The sequence below is a fragment of the Amblyomma mixtum genome, chromosome 1 (assembly GCF_055824585.1).
Source record: "Amblyomma mixtum isolate Tamu chromosome 1, ASM5582458v1, whole genome shotgun sequence".
Lineage (NCBI taxonomy): Eukaryota > Metazoa > Arthropoda > Arachnida > Ixodida > Ixodidae > Amblyomma > Amblyomma mixtum.
This window is the reverse complement of record NC_143012.1, coordinates 204,716,659-204,733,933: the sequence shown is the minus strand read 5'-3', so window position 1 is coordinate 204,733,933 and position 17,275 is coordinate 204,716,659.

Sequence of the window (17,275 nt, the reverse complement as noted above, 5' to 3'; positions counted from 1 at the left end):
ATGCGGTCGGTCTGTATGGCCTCAATGATGGAATTCACAACTCGGGTCACCTGGACCTTCTTGTCGGGCGTAATAAACTCGTCCGAGTACATTATGTCGCGAATGCTCGGCATCAGCTCGATTTGGCGCGTGCAGAATATTAGCCTGTTTGACTGCGTATGCACGGCGGGCCAAGCGAGCTCAACTAGCCCGTTGTAGACGCTGCCTGCGAGCAGGTAGGAGGCTCCAGCATCACTCACGCTTTTTTCTTGGGAGGTGAGGGCGTCAAAAAGGGCGTAGATTTGATCTGTGCCGCTCACGCTGTCCTCTGTCACGTGCTGCAAGCCGATCGTTGTGATCTCTAAAGCTTTCCTGATGTCCCACTTCTGCAAGAGCGCGGAGAGGTTAAGGCCAGTGTAGTGCTCAACTTTGACGCCTGCCGGGTCAGGAGCTTGCAACGAACCCGCAAAAGTAGTCACCTCGGCAACTTTTACATGCCTTCCAGCGAAATTATTGAGCTTCTCAAGGGGGTCTTTCACGCAGTGTTGAAACCGGTGATCATTCAAATCAAGGAGTGGCTTCAGGGAAATTGAAATAGCACTATGTCCTTTTAAGGTGACCACACGAGGGACGAAATACTGTACTTGAGATTGCTGAGGAGGAGATAGGCAAGCAGATTCGTGGTTCCACCATCCCGCAGGTATACTCCGCACTTGCTGACAAGAAATGCGGCTAGCTTTTCGACCACGGCGTTTTGGTCCGCTCCCGAATGCAGACAAGAATCGAACATGGACCTCAAGAAAGCGCTCACCTGGCTTCGAGACCCGCTAGGCGTCATAACGGAGCTGGGCTTCATGCCTCGGTTCGAGCTGAGAGGCGACGGTAGGGTGTTGGATACGTTTCCCATCTTACGCCAAGCAGTATTTGAGCACACGAACTCAAAGAAGTTGTCGCAAGGCTCCAACGTCGCGTTCACGTATCTCACGAGTTCCGTGATTTCGACGGGACAGCAGAAGTGTGAACCACCACCGTCGCCCGGCGAGTTTCGTATGGCCACGGTCGTCTTCAAGGCCAGAACTGCGGCGAACGCCAGAACGACGAGGACAGCGAAGCAAGCCATGAACGGCGCCGCACCACAGCCGCGGTCCACTCGGCGGAAGACAGCGTCGGGGGGAACCAAGATGGCAACTGGTTCTGCAGGTGCTGTGGCAACCGAGTCTTCATCATCCAAAGCCGACCGTCTGGGAGACGTCTTCGTTCCGGGCGCTCGCAAGCAATTGAACGCAGCGGCTGCGTTGATTACTGCGTGCGAGGGCTCCTGGTGGTGGTCCAAAACCAGCTCGGCATCGCTCGGCGTCAAGGCGATCACCATTGCCGAGTGGGCCTCAGCCGAAACGCCTTTCTCTGCAGCTTCAAAAGGCTGCGTGCCAACTGCCTCGTGGTCCTGGGGAGACTTATCCGACGAGGAAGACGGCGACGATGGGTCTGAAGGCTCGGACGGCGAAGACACCGCAGGCGACGTTGGGGGTCCGAAACCGGAACCAGACGGCAGATTCGCTTGCTCGTGTCTTTCCATGTGGTTAAATTCAGCGCCGTACTTTCGGTACCTTCTGGAGCCAGTCGAATTCTGGATGCAACACAGCCCAGCAGGAGGACAAGACGTGGCCCGGCGCTCCGACGCAAGCTCGTGCGGGAATCCTGGAAGACACGTGGTAGCGTTGAAGAAAAAAGAAGTACTAGCGGATGCTATCTGAAAAATTACCCCTTTGTAGTAGCCCATTTTTTCTTTTTTGTTTCAAAATAACATCCTCGCCTGAATATAGTTATTATAAAAAGGATCTCAGCTTCTTCGTACGCAATCTAATACCATAGTCCTTCAATGTTTTTTCTGGTCACGAAACTCCGGCTTAACTTTCATATAGAGACAGCGCGCCCCGCTAGTGGCGCGGCTGTCGGCGAGGGGGCACGAATGGCTGCGCGAGCGCTGTTCGCAGTGGCTGTTTTCCGGTCAACAGGCTCATATTCACTTGGTATTTGTGGTTTCTGGGGATCGGTATTTGGGCTTAGGATGGACGCTACTATATTGGTTGTCACCTGAAAGCTTGGCTGCAGCATGGCGACACTGAAAACCCTGTTAGAGCGACAGCCTCCACTAGTAAACCTTGATAGCGGCTGTTTTCTCGCCAACAAATAACGCGATTAGTTTCTCTCGTTTTTTTTATAAAAACACGATTTTCGTATATGGGTCCAGCCTGCGCATTCATTTTCAGCGCAACTGGCTTGCAATGTCACTCTGGAAGATCGAGCGTACCGGTCAGTAATATATCTATATGTCTCTAGGTTGCGCCTGTCTCGGCCGAGTCATCACTTTCATCTATCTGCTTAAGGCGGCTCATATCTGCCATTTACCTTGTGAGAAATACTGAAATGTCCGTAATGCTGAGAACAAGATGTTATGGCTGCATTTTAAGAACTGGAATACAAGCTAAAGAAACAACCACGTGATGAATATACTGTCAATTTGAATGCTGTCTCAATTTTTTTGTTGTTGTTGACACTTTCGGAGCCCGCAAAGCCATCTGCTGAAGACTCTTGCTACATAAGCCATTTATTTACACTTTGTCACTCTGTGACTACGGGGGCGCTGGCAAGTGCAAGAAAAATTTGATTTTCTTGTTCATTTCTCGTGTGCTGGCTTTGTGCTACCAGAATAAGAGACAAGCTGTGAGCGGTCGCGCAATAAACCAAAAACGAGCAGTGATAGGAATCAGGGAGCAACTTGTACAAAAAATAAAAAGCGGTAGGGGTTTAACGTTGTTAAACCGAGCAGACATGCGAACGGATATGTTTAGCCTGTTTGGCTCATGGTTTTGCTTGGCTGGGTCATCAGCATGTCTGGCGACGATACTACACTCAAGCTAATCTCTGATCGAGGTTAAGCTTGTCTAATCAGTGTTCGTTCCACAGCTGGAAGTTGATGAAGACGACGGTGTGCAATGCGTGCAGCGGAGAGTGTGCTGCAGTTCAACACGATGGGTGATCGGCTGCGGGGATAGCATATGGGGAGAAAGACGAAGACGGCGTTCTGACTGGTCGCGTTTTTGATGCTCTCCGCAGAAATGGATAAATCGGCCCTAGGCCGAGGTACTGTTGCGGCTTCTGCTGCCAGTAATACTTACCGTACTGTTCTTCCCCGTCTGCCTGCTCGTAAGCTGGTTTTTAACTCCGTATTTCTGCATGCGGACCTTGCTGGCCGTCCCTATCGTGCCCAGGACTTCAGAGATGCCTTACGGGGTGTCGTCGACCTCTGTGACATCAGCTCTATCGGACAGTTTCAGATGTCTCACGTATGGATGATAACATGCAAGACAGCGTTAGCGAAAGCTAAGCTCGTGAGCACTCAGCAGTTACAAGTGAAAAACCGCCGTTGTCTAGTGATTGACCCGGAACCGAAGACAGTAAAGCTCAAGATACTTTGGCTCCCTGAACATCTTGAAGATTTTTACATTGGGGACGCCCTTCGCGCTTGCGGAACGATTACGTCCATCACAGTGGAGCACTGGAGGGTTCCAGAAATGGAGGGCATGCGCACCTTGAATCGAGACGTTGCCTTGACTCTTGCTGATGGCGTCACTGTCAATGACGTGCCTCACATTTTGACAATTTGCGGTGTACAATGTCTGGTTTTAGTGCCAGGAAGGCCACCGCTGTGTCTCCGTTGCCACAAGGTTGGCCATATACGCCGTCATTGCCGCACTCCTCGGTGTGATGATTGTCGGCGTTTCGGCCATACTACAGAGGAGTGCGTAGTGTCGTATGCTGATAAGCTACGCGGTGGCACCCGTGCCATGGACGACGCATTGCAGGAGCACTTGATGGACGCAACAGAAGTTTTGGATGCTGCTGGTGGCACGCCAGCCGTTGCGCCCATTGACTCAGCGACTACTGACCAGCTGTCTGGCCCCGTTCCTGCTGTGCAGCATGAGCCTACCCAGACTTCACAGATGGAGCAGCTATCTGCAGATGATGAGCGTCGATGCCTGGCGGAGCAGGCTCCAGCTATAGACCAGAATTTTGAGCCTCTCCCGGGCGCGGCCATTTTGCGCCGACTGGCGCGCCGCGGTGCGGGCGTTTCTTTGGGGACTGCGGGGCTGCGGCAGTTCCGCGGCCGCGCCTGCATATAGCCGCGCTTCGGGCGCTAAAAAAACATTGTCGAGCATACTTCCGCTGCGTGGCTGTGTTGCAGGAAGTATTTACGTTATCAAAGCGATAACATTGACGCGTTTTAATGACATTTAGTTTGATATTCAGGTTAATTGTGCAGGCGCATAGAACGCGCTCGTGCTTATATCGAATTCCGTCTTGGTGCTCCACCGCAAAGAAACTTTTTGTTCAGTATCAAGCATTAGGTGTACGGCTAGCATGCAGTTCCAATTCCCATGCACTCTTTTTCCTACCTGCCGGCCGGCCATAAAGTCTACCCCCCCCCCCCCCCTTCTACAAACAGGGCTTTCTTGTCGCCGCGCCAGTTTATCAACAAATTACCGCTGTGAGCTCAACTGAGTCGCAAGTCGCAGCGCCAACAGAAAACAAATTTTGTCATGGTTTATCCAACCTGGTGCATAAAAACGTACTTTCGCTTAATTTATCAAAGCTTGAATAGATATGAGCAGCTTTCACTAATTCTGAGGTCCGAAGTCGCGCTATTTTATTCAGGAGCTCTCGGCGCGTGTGAGAGCGTTGCGTAGCCGTTTGGCTAAGTGTGGAAAATGTAATGAAATCGCGCATAGTATTTTCCTATAAATAAGGTAGATACCGCACCGCTGCGGTGGCTCAGTGTTTACGGCTCTCGGCTCTGGCCCAAAAGACGCGGGTTCGATCCAGGCCGCGGCGGCCGAATTTCGATGGAGGCGAAATTCTAGAGGCCCGTGACTGTGCGATGTCAGTGCACGTTAAAGAACCCCAGGTGGTCGAAATTTCCGGAGCCCTTCACTACGGCGTCCCTCATAGCCTGAGTCGCTTTGGGACGTAAAACCTTAATAAACCAAACCAAACTAGTGTAGATACCAACAGAAGAAAGATACTATAGATAAACCTTTACCTCCCAAATCCCTCTGACATACGTGCGGAAAAAACAGCTGAAATCGGTAGCGGTCGTGCTTACAATCCTGTGCATGAAATGTGTTTAATGGGAACAAGAGCAAGCTCAGCGCAAGGATGCCGAACACGTACTGGTGATCGAGAACACGCGCTCCGTCGGGACAACCTTCAGTCTGCAGCTCGCCTATCCAGTTACTACTCCACTGAGTCAAATCAATAGATCTACATTCTCATGCATAAAATTATCATAGATGATATCGAACGTAAAAGGCGACAACAAACGACACGACAGCGCAGAAATTTGCTTAGAAGTGACGGTTTCCAGTCCGTACACTACCTGGTCGACTACCCTCGTAGGTCACGTTAACGAGTAACTGCGCACAAGATAACCGCAGTACTGTCTGGAAGAGGGAAAATGTGAGTAGTGACGCACAGCACACACCCTCATACGTTAGCTGATGGAGCACAACAGCGGCAGAAGCGAGCACGTAAACATGCGTTTAACGCGCGGCGCCGGCGCGACCCGCAGTCCCTCGGGCCGCGCGCGCCGACAGATGGCGACTGGTGTCGAGAGTAGGAGCGCGCCCGCAGCCTGCGTGCGTGGGTAAAAAAATCTGGTCTATATATAGTGTCAGTGATGGCACTCTTGGCGCACGTGCCTGTGCTGTGCGTGGGCCAGAGGAAGACAAGGACGACGGTGTGGCTCCGGCGCCGAGTGCCTGCACTGCTACATCTTCTGAGGCTCCTGCCGGATGTGCCACACAGGTAACAGAGTGTCAACCTGGCACTTCACTCCCCGACGGCAACTGTGATGCCGATCAGCAAATTTTAAGTGTGGCCTCGAAGCGCGGTGTGTCACCGAGTTCTGCCTCCTCTGAGGAGGACAGTGTCCCCGCCAAGCACAAGTCCCACCGTCGAAAGTCAAAGAATAAGAAACCTCCTCGGCGCTCCAGATCAAGGAGAAAGGGCGTCAACTCTAGGGAGGTCTCACCTTTCGGAGTGATGCCCCCAGACACCGTGGATGCCTGATTGAAGCTCAAGTTAGCCACCATGGCGTCTAACCAGCAGTTGACTGTCGCAACGCTCAACATATGTGGACTCCGTTCAAGGCAGAAACTGGTACAGTTACGCCGATTGCTTTGGGGCAATTGGCTAGACATTGTCGCTATTCAAGAAACTAAGATAGGAAGTGAAGTGGATACAGAGATAGCCCTGCGACCTTTCCTAACAGATTACAACGTCTGTGTGTCGCACTGAGTGGGTCTTTCGGCAGGTTGTTTTCTTTTCTTAAAGAAGAGTCTACCTATTTCTGACTTTAAGTACCAGGTTGACATAGAAGGGCGTCTGATATGTTGTGACTTTCGACTGCATGGCGAGTCGTGGAGGGTTATCAATGTGTATGCTTCAAATAATCCGGTGCAACGAGCAGTTTTTTTTTCGTGCCATTGCAACTCTCCTAGGATGTGATCGTTATGTCGTTTTCATGGGTGACTTCAACTGTGTGTGCGACCCACGCGATCGCACAGGTCCTAACAAAAACATCGATAAGAGCTCTGGTATATTATTGTCTATTACCGAAAACGCAGGTTTAATTGATGCCGGATTGCCATCCGCCTTCACATACATCAGAGGAGCCTCACATTCACGCCTTGATCGCATTTACGTTTCCGTAGATCTCCTTAAACGGCACATATTTCATCTGATGTCCAGCCTGTTTCTTTCTCAGATCATGCTATGGTCATTGCGCGGATTGGAGAATGCGCCCGTCCCAAATTTCAGCCGCAGTGGGAACTGTGGAAGCTTAATTCCGGGCTTCTAAATGATGAGCATTTTCAGCAGCGAGTGATGACAGCTTTGGAAACTTGCTTGTGGTCATGGATGTCCCATTATTTGCAGCTTGGGAGATGTTTAAGCTAGAAGTAAGTAGCATAGCTATTGAGATCGGCTCCGTGAAATCTTATCTTAAGCATGGTGAGGAGAAACGGTCACTTCAGAGTCTTTATAATCTGCATGCGCTTAAATGTGAGGCTCCTGGCTTGTACACAGAGGAAATTGGTGCTGTTAAGTGCAACCTTCAGAAGTTTGATGCAGAACGCTATCGTGCGGCCCGTGTACGATCCCGCAGCAACCGTGCTCTGCACTCTGAGGAGCCTACTAGACAGGCCTTGCTAGATGAGCGTCGTCACGTGGCTGCCAAGCGAATTTCTGAGCTCTGCTGTGGTGGTGCCCTGGTCAGAAGTACAGATGTCATAGTTACCGAGTTTTAAAACCACTATAGCTCTCTGTTTGCTGCCACGTCTAGCACTGCTGATGATGATCATATAGCGCGGTTGGTGTCCATGATTAACCCACTCAATGAGGATGAGTGCAAGGCAATAAGTGGCTCTTTAAGCTTGGGTGAATTGCAAGATGCGATTGATCAATTGCCGCTTTCAAAAACTCCGGGGCCTGACGGCCTCTCAAGAGAATTTTACAAGGCATTTAAATCCGTTCTAGCCCCTGTCCTGCTCCAACTTTTTGAGACAAGTATTGATGTTGAATTTCTGCCTCAGTCATTTACGAAAAGTCATATTGTCTTTATACCAAAAACCGAGGATAAGGAAAAACTTCGATTTGTAGATGGCTGCAGACCAATCACGCTTTCTTATGTAGATTATAAGATTTTTGCTAAAGTACTCTCAAATCGGCTGCAGCTTGCAATGTCTACTTTGATTGGGCCTCATCAAACATGTGGCTTGCGGGGACGATCAATACAATCTAACCTACATGTAGCGCGTACGGTGTTGCAGTATTGCAGTGACGCTCAAGAACAATTAGCAATGCTGCAAATTGACCTGGCAAAGGCATTTGATCGAGTGTGCCATGCATTTCTTTTTGAACTTTTAAATCACGTCAATCTCGGTTCAATACTTTCTACTGGCATACGCCTCTGTTACAAATCCTGTACCACGCGCTTGATTGTTAATGGCTGTCTCTCGCAACCAGTCCCAATTCAGTCTTCGGTGAAACAAGGGTGCCCACTGTCTCCGCTCCTGTTCGCATTATACTTGCAGCCACTTTGCATAAGTGTTATAAACAGTAGAGCTGTCAATGGTTTCCGAATAATGGGCCACCAACTGAAGGTATTGGCTTATGCAGATGACCTTGCGTTTTTTTGTACTCATAAGCCAAGCATCGATGAGGTTATTCGTTTAACGGAGGACTTTGGTTCGGTGTCAGGAAGTCGGATTAATCGCTCTAAGAGTTGCGGTCTTTGGTTTGGTAGCTGGGGTTCGACACCTGCTGAATATGCTGGTATAACATGGACATGCAGGCCACCAAAGCACCTTGGCGTCCCTTTGAGTGCCTGTAAGCATAGCGCACATTATTGGAAAGACCGCGTGTCAACTCTTCAGCGCTATGCTCAAACGTTTGTCCCCCATGGCCTCTCAATTTTTGGCAGGGCGACCGCCTGTAATCTGTTTCTCGCCACTAAAATATATTATGTACTGCAAATTATTCATTGCGCAAGGCTTCCTATCCAGCGTTTTCACAGGGTTTTCGCTACTTTTGTGAGGGATTCGTCTTTTGAATCCATGAGGCGTGATAACCTTTTTCGGCCTGTAAGCGCTGGCGGCCTTGGTCTAGTTCACCTGTATGTCCGACAGATAGTGTCACGTTTGATGATTTTCCATGACACTACACACCCAATAGTACGTTCATTCCTGCAAACAAATTTAGTTCATGTTTTACCCAACCTCATTGTGTCTTCCAATGTTTGTGACCGTCCGTGTTTGTGGGGCATAACGCAAGAGGTGTATCTGGCTGTCCGTTTCCTACTTGTTCGTTTTTCTCCTGAGTTCCTTTTTTTAGTGTCGAGGAAAAAGTTGTATAAGGATTTGATTAGTATGCTCTTCCCTCCGCCCATGTACCGCTCTCTGTATTTTGGTTTACCGGGGCATAACGTACTCAAAAGAGTGCGTAAGATGCCAGCCTCGCCGTGTACAAAGACCTTTTTCTTTAAGTTACACACCGGTACGTTGCCCGTTAGAACATGGTTAGATAAAAAGGGCATTTTTGTGTCTACCGTTAATTGCCGCCTTTGTGATGAACCAGAAACAATTGAGCATTGTTTCATCAGTTGCAAAGATGCAGTACTCTTCTGGGATATCCTGCAACGCACATTTAAAAAAAAGAATTCATCTCACTCCACATTCTGTTCGCTATCTCACTGCGCTGCCATTTGTTGATGAACCCCTGGACATGTTCTTTCTGATTGGACTGCACAGCCTCTGGAAAACCCGCATGATGGACAGACACTGTGAACCTGTTGTGTCTACAAAGGATCACTTCAGTCGAATGGTTGTTCATCTAAGAGACGTGTATGCCCAGACTGAGTACGAACCGGAGTGGCACTCACTATTAGTGATGTGCTCTGCATTGCCCCTTTTCTAGTGCATGGTCTTTTCAATATGTATTGTTTACCACTGTTTTCATAATGGCTTGTATATAGTTGATGTACATAGAACATTACATCACTGTAATAAATACCATGTTGAAGAAAAAAAAGCGGGCATAGCATATGGCTCTCGCGCAGTGGCCAGCGAAGCTGATCTGTTCACGTCGCCGGGGGTTCCAAACCCAGTCGCGGCAATATTCATTTTATTTCTGCACCCTCAAAGTCAGGGACGCCACAAGATTCTTGGTTGGATTTTACCCCATGAAGCAGCTTATTCGCACCAAAAGCCATAAGCTGTCTGAAATGCAACATCGTCACAGATTCGTGCTCAAGTACGCTGGTAGGCCTTCGAACATCCGTGTGACGGCGGCGGGCCTGAGTTACAGCTTCTCGCGTTGCAGCGACACTGCTTCTCCGTTGATCGCAAACTCGTGAGACCGAATTAAATCCGCGGGGCAAAATGCCTCTCTCAGACACGGACATGCTTGGAGTCGAACACGCTTTCCTGTCGGGGTATCGGCCGATCATATTTTACGCTGCTCGTCGTCGCTCGGCAGACACAACGGCGAAGCCTTTTCCTCCGTACCTGCTTAGCCGGAGCGGCAACCCGTCACGCAGCAAGTATTCGGCATCGCAAGCTTGAGCTTCAAGTACACTGTACTTGTTTTGCGAACGAAGGCAAAGTCAGAAGAGAGAATATTTGCTGCCACACCGCCTGCGTCCCATTCCGCCCGTAGACAACGACCGTGCAGACGCTCGCATGCTCGCGTCGTCGCTTCCACATATACCCTGTTACGACCCATCTAGAGACCCGCGATGAAACGGTGGTGGATTCAACAGTAGCGGCAATTTCGACGGGTCGTTTGACCCCCAAGATGACCCCACGGCTCGGTGCCAACGACATTCTAGAAGGACCGACGACCGGGGAAGATAGGTTGCCCTTCGTCTGAAAAAAACCCGGAACGAATCAGAGGAAGCCGGCGCAGCTGCGTCTGCGACGTCGACATGCCACACCTGTGTTCGTTGGACGCCAGCTGCCAACACAGTGCTACAGTGATGCGGCGCTTCCTCCTCGCCAGTTCCCACGTGTGGGCTCTCAACAGGTGTCTTCGTTAGCTGTGACGTGTGGTGCCGATCTTTTGTGTCACGATGAATTGCCGCCTGGTGAAAGGGCTCCACAGGTGCCTTCGTTGGCTGTGCTGTGTAGTGCCGATCTTTTGTGTCGCGATGAATTGCCGCCTTGTGAAAGGGCGGAGCCTTGGGCTATTTAACTTGCGCCCAAAGTGAGCACGAACGCTCTGAACCTTGGGTAATAGGTTCATCCAGTGTGGCTCTGAACCTTGGGTAATAGGTTCATCCATTGGCTCTGGGCCCTGGGTAAAAGGCTCATCCAGTCGTTCGAAGTCATGAACTCTTAAATTTTGATTCCTTGCTCTTCTTTTTGTAAATTTATGTAAATAAGTGTCTTAGTTTCTTGCCATTAAATCTGCTTGTTTTTGTAATCTCCAACTTCGAAGCTTCAGACTTTCCTCAGCCCGACGACTCAACACGCTACCAAATGGAGCCCGGGTTCGAGCTTTCCTGTGCGCCACAACAACTGGTGGCAGCGGTGGGATTCTGCTACCTTGAGTGGCGACAACCCCTAGATAGAGTTCCTGGCGCCGTCTCGTGGAAGGCGCGGCCAATATATGAAGTTCTCCCATAGCGTTACGGAGAAGTTTCATGACCATAAAAGCTTTGAAGAACTATGGTCATAGGTTGCGGTGCATATATACATAACCATGTGTCACATTTGGCCTTCAACTTTGACCTTGGCCGTTGACCTTGGCATTTGACCTGGAACTTTGAGATTGGATTTTGACCTTGCAAGTTATCGGCAGACGGAGTAGGAAAGCAACGTGGTAATCACTTTGTGTCACGTGAGGTCACCTGTTATTTTTAAACTCCACGGGTTTTCTTTTCTGCCACAAAAACCGTACACGCTAAGACTATCTCGTTGGAACTGCCAGGGCTGGACATTATTGGTGGAGCTCCACAACTTTCCTAGTGACGCCTGAATGTTTCAAGCTATATTTAAAAAGTTAATTTTTTATCTCACTTAATTATTCAAATAGGACGAGCGAAAAAAATGGTGCTGTAACTTTAGATAAACCCTAACAACATCCATGCGTTTTCAGTTCTAAAAAACGATTAGGATTTTTTTAAATCTTGGTTGAAGATAGCTGGGACACCCTGTATATAGCGGTAGGTTATATTCTGCGCATTTCCTTGCGCAACATGTATCAAAATGCAGACACTTGAGCGGTTAGTATTCGATGCCAAGCACTCGAAAGCAGCGACTTCAGGTCGGGAGGAACACACGCTTGTGAAACAGGCAGAGCTACCAGCAGTGGTCTTCTGTCTCAAACTTCGCGGTCTCTGCATCGGAATTCTCCAGTGACACCATGGGCGGGAGGTCAATGCGAGATGCCAGGAAAATTCCCCCCCTAGGACACGAGCACTGAGATGCCGAACTCAGATGGCCCCAGCAGCAGCGCGCACACTCGCTGTCCGCTACGGGCGCACCCGCCCCAGAGCCGCAAAGCCACTCATAGGGGGAGTTACCAGCCGCTCTGCAACTTCGCGACAGAGGAGATAGAGAGCGACTGAGAGAGAAATAACGGAAGAGCCAGCAGAAGAGGAACAGATATAAGCAGCAATAAAAAAGAGACAGTGCGCGTAATGAGGAGGGACGTAACAGCGACGTCACCACTAGTGCCACGTGACTAGGTCGGGCGGGTGTGCACATGGGTGTGCAGAAACGCTCCTTTCTGACGAGCCCACATGCCGACGTTGGAAAGTGCGAGGGGTGTACACGCGGTGATGCAACGACCTTGTCGCGGCAATGGCAGCATTTTGTCGTTGTCTTCGCTTTTATGGCGTGATGGGAAGTTATCACCATTAGAGTGTAAGCCCGCGTTGATTGCCGTGTGTTTCAGATCGTGCGAATTTAAGCTGGAACCGCATGGAGCGTTTTTCGCGAGCGAAAAACGCGACGCGCGGCAAACGCCCGCGTTGCCGCCGACGCGCGAGCACCCGCACGAGAAAAATGAAGCGGCGCTGCCAAGGTAGATATACCATGGTAGCGAAGGCTCCATAGACGCCCATTGGTCCAAACAATGGCGGCTCATGGGAGCACCCCAGCGCCACTATTTTGGGGGGCAACCTACGTATGCGTGACGTTGAATGACGTCACGCATACGTATCTTTTGGCGCGAATTATAAAGTGGCCTTTTTATAGAACCCGCATTTTCGAGCCGGTATCACTCCAAGGTTGCCTTTCAGTGCGCACCAACCTTTGCCAGTCAAATGTGCTCGAGTTCCTGCTAGTTATGGCCTTGTTAATGTGAAATTGGGAACCCAATGAAATTGACTGGCAAAGAAGGTAGCATAGAAAGGCTGCAACACTTTCAGACGCTGGCTAAGCATGCATGATTCGTAGTGGGAACCTTGGTGAAAATACTGGTGCTAGTGCTGTTCAGTATATCAAGGTATGATGCACAAAGCACAGGCTCAAGTGCCCAGTTTGCAATACAGTGTACAGCAATGGTTTTCATATTCATGGTTTATTACAGCAACCAAAGAAATACAGTGATAAAGCACACCAACAAAAAATGCGCGTCACAGGCAGCTCAAGCAGTAGTTTTTTTTTAAGCTGGCTATTTATCTCAATGGTCACAGTGCGGATAGGAAAAAGCCCTGAAGTTCCACGAACGTTGCCAGGTAGGAAATTGAAAAGTATAGAAAACAATGCTACGACAGCTTCCATTGAGGCAAACATGACATGACATAAGTAGGCGCATCAACACATTGACCATGCAGCACACAGGGATTACTCTTCACATTTCATTTCTTCAACTGAAAGAATATAGCAGCTATGTATACACCTGCATGACAATATTAAAAACAAGTTTTACCATCAACAAATCTGCTCAACGTTAGAGCATTACACCATACATAGGACCTGCGCACAACCTCGGGACCTCCTTCTTGTCGCTAACCGAAGAAATTTGAAGCAATTCTAATCAAACTAAAATATACATGAAGTGCAGTTTAAAGAGAAGTGCAAGGACATTCAATATAGCCACTCCTTCCTCGAGTAGGCACAGCATCGAGACGCAGCCATCCTGGCCGCACATACAGAAACAGGTCGAAGTGCTTGGAAGAAACCCTCAGGTCTCGCAGCTGGCACGTCGTCTTCTCCAGGGTGAGGATGCGGCAGAATTGCACCCACCTTTTGCACCTGGACATGATGCAGCGTCCACGTTATACAACTGCACCCAAATGAATACCATATATTCCAAACGTCAATACGCCAAGATTCATTTCACTTAAATGCAGTACGTTATAACTATGCCAGAAAATGCTCGCGCCAAGCCTCCAAGCCTCAGAGTGCGGTTACGCTCGCCTGATACTACGCGGCTAGCTGCTTTTCTATGCTCAAAGAGTGACGAGCGCGATGCAGCGAAATGAGTTTAAAACTACATTGCCGGTCATGTATACGTAGAACGGCAATAACTACTGCTGGCCGAATTCAGTTAAGGCACAGTCAATTCGGCGCACATACACATGGTTGAGTTTCGATACTGTCAGTTGCGAGGGGATCCTCAAATTGGCTTCACGGTGCTGCAAAACCCATTAATGTCATGCTCAGAGCTGTTAGGCAGCGCAGTTGGTTTTAAATTGACCATGCGGCAAGTAGAGGGCACGTGGTTGCTCATGAGAGCCCGGTATCAATTTCACGTTGGTGAGAGTTGGCTGCACGAAACTAGCTATAAATAAGACAAATGATTTGTATCTTTTGCACATCTTATGACTGCAAGTGCGTGCTCTGCAATTTACTAAAATATCCCGATAACATGAAGCCAAGTGCGTATGAAACAGTTACAGCTACAATAGGCGCGGAAAGCCCGACAAAAGCATATCTAGAGCAGACGACAACGGCAACAGTTCACCTGCGAAAGTCCAGAGGGAAGCGGTGTAGTCTTGGTAAGACACCCACGGTACAACCCACGCTGTCACAATGTGCCACGGAGCAAGGCTTCTTGACATGCCGCAACCTCATCTTGAAATGCAGAGCTTAGCGCTTGAAACAATGAGCGCGAAGCCTCGGGAAAAGGTTTCGCACTGGCCGTACACCGAAGGAAACGCTGCAGCGTTGCAGCGGGGTGCAGATCTTGCCAAACGGCGACAGAGAAGCGACGAGAAAGGACGACAAAAACTTCTTAAAGGGTCCATTTTGAGACCGGCGAGCTTAATTTGCACGCTTTCCAAGGCGTGCCATAGCAGGCAGCTGGAGATAAGAAATCGCTTCGTAATCTGCGGCCGGGTACCGTAACAAGGCCTGCAAAGTCGCGCTGCAAATGCACCGCACACTCATCAACCGAGGGCGCAACAAGAGCGTTGCAAAAAATTACAAAATTCAGCGTAATGTTTTGCAGAAATAATTTACCTATTTTATAAACGTGGCAATAAAATATTCATTTCTTTTTGTTGTTTTGTAGCATTTTTATCTGTGCTTTTGAATTTCATTATATAAGTGTTTCGGCCGCCCAAAGTGGCTGTGCTGCAGTCGCGCTAAACCGTTTTTGGGCCCAGCCTTCGCCACCCATGGAGGAAAAAAAACTAAGGAGGGAGCATGACGTCACGCGGCCAGCGTTCGCAAGCCGAGTGTTTTGAAGTCGTTTTCTCCCTCAGTTTTTCGCTCTCCGAGCCGGTCCTTTATGTTTTGATTCCGGTATGTTTTAGTGCGCGCGTATGCGCGACCCGCGGCGCGGGCGTCTACAGCAAGGAAGTTGATCTACAGTTAGTCTGCCGCGCTAATCGGCGCATGCGCGCGCGCAGCGGGGCTAGACTTTACCGCACGCTATCACGTGGTGCGATCACGGGGGGACACACTCTCCTTTTTTTGCTATATCTTTACTTGCTAAGACTAGGCTTCAAGGTTCTCGCCGGACGCTCCCTCCTCAGTTTTTTTTCCTCCATGTCGCCACCATTCTACATCCACCTTGGCGCTGCCGCGCCGCGTTTTTTCGGGTTGCCAGACCACACAACTGCCAACGAGGTGAATTATCTGTTACCGCATATATAATATGCCCTTTAAATTATAGGGCACTACAATAAAAACAATCTTCATGTAATTATACGTCGTTAAAGGTTGTCTTGTGCATGTTGGCCGAACACTACGCGCGAACGAACACGATGCGTGAATGCACGTGGCTCTTTGGACGTGCTCAACACCATAGAGGAAGAAAAAACAAGGAGGGAGCACGACGTCACAATCTTGAAGCCTAGTCATAAAAAATATAATCGGAAGCATCATGGGAAATAGGCCCTCACGTGACAAGGCAGCGGTAGCTCTTAGCCGCATTTCGGTTTCGGTTTCGCTCTCTCGTTCTACGAGAACAATGGTGAGCCTCTGGGCGTTCATGAGCAGGGGGACTTGACTTCCCGCTTGCTCTTCGCCAGGTAGTGCACGCGTGACACGAACGCTCCGTGGGTGCTACCTCGGACGGTATAAGCGGCCGGGCGCCCCACCCCGGCCGCTAGTGCAGTGTGCCGCGCGCGCGATTAGTCCGAGACAGGACGCTGCGTGCGCGCGGCTACGTAGTACATACAGTTTACTTCTTTTTGTAAGTGATTGTGCGCAGTGGCCGGGAGACCCCGCGCATGGGCAGACGTAAAGCCTCCGGCACTCTCTCACGACAGCGAGAGAGAGAAATACTTCACTGCTGCATTTCACGCCGGAACTGCGTTTGTGCGCGAGCGTACTCGGCGCGACCTTTGCCTCTAGAATAGTGGCGAACGGCGGGCCCATGGGCGGGCCGAAGTCCGCCTGCCCGAGAGACAGAATCTTGCGCAGCTTCCCGGGGCGCTCGTTAAACACGTCCGTGCGCCGTGAGCGCTCTGGAAGCCACTGCGCCCATTTTTAGAGGCTCGTTTTCTTCGCCTACTCTCGAGTTCTCCGCTTATAGCATGCGCTGAAATAAACGCTCCGTATGTGTTTATAACGAGGAAAGGAATTCCTCTCTATTCTCTTTATGAACCACAGTTGAACAGTGACGAGGTCGCGGCCGCACCCTTTGATGAAAAGTTTACCTGCAGTTTTCTACAGTGCACCCAAAAACTCGAGAGTGTAATCAACAGAAGTGTTGAGACGCGGAGCCTTCAGACAACCTCGAGCTCGGTACGCATTCCGCCAAAGCTGCAACACAGGCGCTGCGCTTCTGCGCTAGATCGGAGCACGGACGTTCACTAAAAAGCACTGCTGGTTGGCAGTCTGGTAACTGTAGAGGGCCTATTCCCCGAGAGTCAGTACGCAAAAGGGCCCTCGACAGCGGCGTCAGAGGAGGATGGCTTGCAGAGGCTGAGCGCACTCTCTCCTAGCCACGGTGTAAGAATAATATACTCTCCTAGCTCAACAGTAAAGCCAGCTCCTCCGAGGAAAGAGCAAAGTTCCCCCAAAAACGTTCCCCCGAGATGCGTAGAGTTCCTGTATATGCTCCCGCAGCATATAGACGCTTTACAGCGGCGTATCATGGGGGCCGCCATCTTTGATCACGTGAGCACGCCGCCATTACTCGCCTCCTGACCACTCGGTGCGCGCCTCGTCGCGACGGCTGCTGCCTCTGATGTTCAGGTTCCGACAGGCAGTGTTTCGGCTGATACGGTTGCAAAGGAGATGGAAGACGACACTGTGGTTGGTCCGAAGCTTCGAAG